The following is a 7,182-nucleotide window of genomic DNA, read 5'->3' as shown; positions in this document are numbered from 1 at the left end:
TCAGAGCAGGTCTATTGTACATACAATTGCAAACAGTACCAGAATAGTCCTTTTTTTTTCAAACTCCTTCCCAGGTGACTATTAAAGGCGCAGTGTCAGATGTCAGGACCCACAAGGCTTACTCTTAGGGCGAAGTCACACCATCCTTGTTCCTAACTCCATGCTCTTTCTGGGAAAAAGAAACATATTCGCACTCTTCCTCATTTCCCTCCCAGAGCAACTGACCTAAGTTCTGAAACCACTCTCAGGAGGAAAAAAAAACCTCAGGTCCTATATCCTTTATGATGACAGCCGTCATCTATGCCTGGTGGGAAAGGGGGACCACAGGAAATGTTTAGGAGAGAGTTTCTTACCTGAAACCAGCCGTGGAGTTTTTTACTTCAGATGCAGCTCTGACTGAGCTTTTGTGGTCACTTGCTGGGATGGTAGCCTCGTTCTGAGGATGGTCTCCATGCCGCAGGGCAACTGTGCTGTTACCCCAACTCGGACTTCCTTCTCCCAGCTGGAAAGCTAACAGGCACAGGGCCAGTTAAAGAGCCTCCCAAGCCCCAGAAGCCTTTACTTTTGGAGACTCTACTATGTAAAAAGTAAAAAGAAAAAAAAGTAGAAATGCAGTACCATGTCACATTATGATAATATATGAATACGTTTTTGTAATAAATGACGATACAGGCATGGAAACTAGTGGACGTATTATGTCCCATCAAGTGTGCTAATCCTGGTGTTGCATTGCTTTCTCTATAGTTTGATGCCAATACATTTTTTCCCTCCCAGGCTGTGTACATACCCTCTGGTTTTCAGGGAATTCTTGGTTTCAATCCCTGCTTCTGGAGCAGGGTGGGGGGTGTTGATGCAGACAATGGGTGCTGAATTGGAGGCCAAGATGAAGTTTGGTCCTAGTTCTCACCTGCCTGGTCCAAAGAGAACCAACGTCAAAGGAAATAAGAAGACCCTTGAAAGAAAGTAAAGGTGTTAGTCACTCAGTCATGTCCAGTGCTTTGCGGCCCCATGGACTGTAGCCCGCCAGGCTCCTTGTCCATGGGATTCTCTAGGCAAGAATACTGGAGTGGGTAGCCATTTCCTTCTCCAGGGGATCCTCCCAACCCAGGGATTCAACCCAGGTCTCCTGCATTGCAGGCGGATTCTTTACTATCTGAGCCACCGGGGAAGACCCTTACCTGTCCTTAAATTAAACTGCAAAGACTCTCACCTGTTTATAAAAACGGTGCTGAGAAGGGGATATCTTTTCTAGCAACATGCTCATTCATTCATTCATCCACTCACTCATTCAAAAAACATTTTTTAAAAACCCTACTAAGTGCCAGGCCTTGTGCTGGGCGTTGGGAAACAAAAACAGATAAAATGCAGTACCTGCCCTCAGGAGAGAGTTCCTCAGTCCCTTTGTCCTGGGGCTGTTCTTGATCAGGCTTCCAGGGCTCACCGCTGTCTCTCAAGCCTCCTCAGAAATTCTTGGCTGTTATAGGCTGAGTTGTGTCCTCCAGAAGTTCATATATTAAAATCCTAACCCCTAGTGCCTCAGACTGTGACTGTATTTGGAGACGGGGCCTTTAAAGAGGTGAATGAGGTCATTGGGATGGGCCCTAGTCCAATATGAATAGTGTCCTTGTAAGAAGAGATTAGGACACAGATACACACAGAGGGAGACCATGTGAAGACACAGGGAGATGATGACCACCTGCCAACAGGGAGAGAGGCCTCAGGAGAAACCAACCTTGTTTCTCCTTGCTCTGTGCTGCCTCCCAGTGTCTGTTCAGACCATCTACCGGGAGCATCTTTGCCACTCACTGGATTATCAGCTGTTCAACCTGCTCCAGTGTCAGGGGGGATATGCGGGACTCCAGCAAGCTTGTTGTAACAAGGGCTCTTCAACCAAATCAAACAAAAGGAACCCTGATGAGTCACATTTGCCGCTTTCTGTGGTGTCAGAGCTCCCATTGTGGCCAGTTTCAGGCTACCAATGTGAGGTCCCACACGTTGTCCAACAACTCTGTTCAAACAGAGTTGAATTGGGAAGAGATGTCCACTAACACACCATTATGTTGTCTTCCCACCACTGAGCTACAACAAATGTAAAAAACCTCAAGTGCAGGGACTTCCCTGATGGTCCAGTGGTTGTTGTAATGAAGATCTCGAGTGCCACAACTAAGACTTGATCAGACAAAAAAATTTAAAAAAAAAAACAAACACACAACCTCAAGAGCAAAAAAGTCAGTAAACCATTACAAAATAAAATAACTAGGAATGATGTTTGGGGTATATATTACCTTTGTGTTGGAATCCAATTTATTTAATTTTAAGCTCATATCATTTAATTTTTTGTAATGACTATGTTTAACAACCAGCTTACAGATTTTCTGAAAGTTTAATAATTGACCCTTGCAAGCCAGAAGGAGCTGGCTCCAGGACACAGCTAGGGTGACAGTCCTCTGGGTAGAATAGGGAGTATGTGGATGTAGCAAATGGGGTGGGCATGGTGAGCCAGTGGCCCTTGCCTGCAAGACCTTGTGGATTGTGAACAAAAGCCCAACAGTCTGGAAGCTTCCAGTGGGAATGAGTAATGGAATATTACTCAGCCATAAAAAAGAATAAAATAATACCATTTGGAGCAGGGATTGGGCCATGGCTCAATGGATGTGTGTATCTGGAGAGACACTGAGAGCCACCCAGAAAAACACACAATGAAGGCATGGAGGCAGGGCTTAGGGCTGTCTAGGAATAAGGCTGTGCCACAGGGGTTGAAATTGTTTCATGGCCATGGCACTCTCTGCTTACCCATTCCCATACAACTCTTCATGTGGACATGTTTTCATTTCTGTTGTTAAACACCCAGGAATGGCATTGCTGGGACTTGCTGTAAGTATAACTTTATTAAAAACTGCTAAGTTGTCTTTCAAAGTGGTTGCACCATTCTGCATTCCAGCTGCAGGCTGACAGCTCCATTTGGTTGATATCCTCACAAACACTTGGGATTGTCAGTGTTTTAAAATTTTAACCATTTGAGTAGGTGTGTATAGGTACCACATTGTGACTTTAATTTGCATTTCCCTCATTGGAAAAGATCCTGATGCTGGGAGGGATTGGGGGCAGGAGGAGAAGGGGCCGACAGAGGATGAGATGGCTGGATGGCATCACCGACTCGATGGACATGAGTTTGAGTAAACTCCGGGAGTTGGTGATGGACAGGGAGGCCTGGCGTGCTGCGATTCATGGGGTCACAAAGAGTCAGACACGACTGAGCGAATGAACTGAACTGAACTGAATGACTAATGATGAGTTTCCCTGGTGGCTCAGTGGTAAAGAATCTGCCTGCCAATGCTGGAGAGGTTGATTCCATCTCTGGGTCAGGAAGATCCCCTGGAAAAGGAGATGACAACCCACTCCAGAATTCTTACCTGGGAAATCCCATGGACACAGGAGCCTGGCAGGCTACAGTCCATGGGGTTGCAAAAGAATGGGACATGACTGAGCGACTAAACAACAACAGTGACTAATGATATTGAGCACCTTTTCTTGTGCTTATGGACCATTGGTATATTTTCTTCAGTTAAGTGTCTCTTCAAGTCTCTGCCCATTTTTAAAAATTAAGTTGTGAAAACTTCCCAAATGTTTATCAACTGATGAATGAATAAGTAAAATGTGATATATCCATACAATGGAATATTATCTGGTTACAAAAGGAATGAAGTACTAATACATGCTGCCACATGGATGATGCTTGAAAACATGCTAGGTGAAAGAAGTCAGACGCAAAAGGCCACATGTGTATAATGCTATGTATGTGAAATATCCAGAATACCAAAAACTGTAGGGATAGTAAGTAGATTAGTGGTTGTCTAGGCTTAGAGAGGTTGTGTGTGGGGTGTAGGTGGGTGGGAGGGTGGACTGCTAAGATGATCAGGATTTCCTTCTGGAGTGAGAAACATGCTCTAGAATGGATTATAAGGGTAGATGCACAGTTTTGTGAATATACTAAAAGCCATTGAATTATACCTTTTTAAATGGGTGAGTTGGGGACTTCTGTGGTGGTCCAGTGGTTAAGAATTGCCTTGCAATGCAGAGGATGTGGGTTTGACCCCTGGTCGGGGAACTAAGATCTCGTATGTCGCTGAGCAACTAAGCCCGAACACCACTACTAGAGAATGCGTGCACCACAACAAAAGACCCTGCACGACTCACCAAAGACTCCACATCCTGCAACTAAGACCTGATGCAGCCAAATAAATAAATACATAAGTAAATATATATTTTTAAACGGGTGAATTGTATGGCATGTGAATTACATCTCAGTGAAGCTGTTAGATATGTGGGTTGGGCTTCCCAGGTGGCTCAGTGGTAAAGAATCTGCCTGTCAGTGCAGAAGATATGGGTTCGATCCATAAGTTCATGTGCCACAAGGACCGAGCCAGCACTCTAGGGCCTGGGAATTGCAACTGTTGAACCCGGGAATTGCAACTATTGAACCCCAGAACTGCAACTACTGAAACTCACATGCCCTGGAGCCCATACTCTGCAAGAAGAGAAGCCACTGCAATGAAAAGCCCGAGCACCGCAACTAGAGAGTAGCCCCCACTCGAGGCAACCAGAGAAAGGCCCCTGCAATAGCGAAGACCCAAAATAGCCAGAAATAAATTTTTAAAAGTATTTAAAAAAAGAAATGTGGATTGTTTGTATTTTTATTAGTGGTTGGTGGAATTTCTTTATATATTCTGGATATAAGTAATTTGTCAGTTTTTTTTTTTTGAAGAGCAGACACTTAAATTTTGAGGAAGTCCAATTTATTTTTTCTTTTATATTTAGTGTTTTTACTCTTGTGTCTAAGAAGTCTTCTTGGCCCACTCGAGGTCACAAAGATCTTCCCTATGCTCTCTTCTAGGAATTTTATAGTTTTAGCTTTTACATCTAGATCTCAGCTGTATTTCCAGTTAATTTTTATGTATAGTATGAGGCAAGGATTGAAATTCATTTTTCTCCAAATGGACAATCCAGTTTTATCAGTGCCATTTTTTTGTTGAAAAGAATATCATTTAGTCCTTTAAATTACCTTTGTTTGTGCCTTTGTAAAAAAGCCACTTAACCATATGTGTGTGGACCTATTTCTGGGTCTCTGTAAGTTCCATTAATTAATCACCTATCTTCTGTGCTTTGTGTTGGAAGCAACGTGCTCCTTTATTGGCAACATTCATTCCAGTACCTCGAGTCCTCTGCCCAACACGTGCAGGTAAAAGCCATGATGCTCAGAGGGTGGCTGACCAGCTGCAGTCTAGGCCAGACATCCTCAGCCCGGTAGCTCCTGATAGAGCGAGTGTGTGCAGGCCCCAGGCATCTACCGTCTATCCTCAACTCTGGCCCCCATCAGTGGGGAAGGTGGATGCCCCTACGTGAAGGGGACGTGTAAACATTGCCTAACCTGGAACTCAGGCAGCGAGGTCCTTCCGGCCCCCCTCGGCGCCCTGTCCTATGTATGCTGACCTTCCCCATCTCATTCCCTTTGCTTTTTAGCTCTCTTTTCTGTTGCTTCAACACATGATGTGATTGCAGTGTCTTAATTTGTCACTTCTGGGATAGAGTGCCTGTAAGTGACCTGCAAGTCTGCCGTTACATCAGGGCAAGTTCCCACGCAGAAACGTCGCTCCTGCTGCTGTGGACAGTAGCCGGGGGTAGAAACGGAAAACCCTCTTCTTGCTGACTGATCTCGGCGTATCTGACACTCTGTACAAGCAGCACAGACAGCCTCGGGTGCGCAGCTGGAGGTGAAGCCAACCACCCCGCTTGCCCTCAGTTGCGATTTTGTGGGGACTCTGCCTGCTTCACTGGAAACAAGTGAATTACTGTATATATATTTTTTTTTTCCCTTTTTGGCCAAGCCACCTGACTTGTGGGTCTCAGTTCCCAGACCAAGGACGGAACTCAGGCCACAGCTGTAAAAGCATGGACTCCTAACCACTAGACCACCAGGGAACTCCATATAATCTATGTTTTAATGGGTATTGTAAACCTCCAAAGAAGTTGTCTAATTTGGAAATGTGTATAAACTTATATCTATATTTTAATTTGAAAATCAAAGAATATCAGTTTGGAAGGGTGCCTCCTTATAGATGATGCCCTAGTGCTCCAGAACCTGGTCTGACCCTGCAGTGGTGACCTCTGGTGTGGGTCTCCTGTCTGCCCCTCCCTCCAGGGCCCCAAGGGTACGAGCAGGGGCTAGGCAGTCAAGGCCTGGAGGGGCTGGGATGGGAGGGTCACCCCGTCTCTCCCACTGCCTGCCTCTGCCTGGAGAGCCCCCTCTGGTCTTCCTTTCTCCTCCCAGTCCCTTTGCCCGGGGAAGCACGTGCAGGATGAAAGAGGAGAATCTGATCCTTGGTGCTCTTACTTTCCGGGCACTGAACAGAAGAGCCCAGAGCGTGCCAGGCTGCAGACCCTGCTGGGTTTCGATCTGTGGCGAGGGTCCCTGGCCTCAGCAGTCGCGTGGCAGCTGCGCTGGTCAGGCAGGAGTAAGTGTCTGGTCTTCCCTGGATACTGCCCAGAGCGTTTGGGCAGCCTCCTTGCCACAGTCTAGGACCCTGGCAAGCCCTGGAAGAGGGGAGGCGCTGGGACCGCTGGTCAGGTGTCCAAAGTCGGGGGGAGAGGGTGGTGGGGATGGACTGGGAGTGAGAGGACGCCCCCTCGTTTCTCCGTGACTGCATGCACCCACTCCACTTACCTGGGAACCCTGCCCTTTACCAGCCACTTTGCAGCAGAGACATTGGCATGGTAGAAACTACACTGGGTTTTTGGCAACACCTTTCACTCTCCAGGGTGGTTAAACCAGAAGTGTTCAGTAGTTAACCGAGGCCACTGAAAAGAGTCATTGTGAATGTTCACTCTGTGGATGGAAATCAAAAGACTGTGGGTGACGTGCTGTTTTCAGCGATGGGTTCTCTGTCCCGTCGAGTGGGAAGGCAGGGGGCTCGGCCAATGTCCCCTCCCTTCGGAGGGAAGCCCAGCTTACCAAGGGTGCCCCCTTGATTTCATCCTGGGTGCCGCAGCCCCGGTTGTCCACACTGATGGGGAGCAGAGACTGGGGAGTCTAGGGACAGAAATGTCAAAGGGTCTCTCTTTAACACTGGAGTTAACCTTCTTCTGGCCAAACCATTCTTTCTGGGTTGCCCTCAGAGGCATGCC

This window comes from Cervus elaphus, chromosome 4 (assembly GCF_910594005.1).
Source record: "Cervus elaphus chromosome 4, mCerEla1.1, whole genome shotgun sequence".
Taxonomy (NCBI): domain Eukaryota; kingdom Metazoa; phylum Chordata; class Mammalia; order Artiodactyla; family Cervidae; genus Cervus; species Cervus elaphus.
This window is presented reverse-complemented; position numbering follows the sequence as displayed.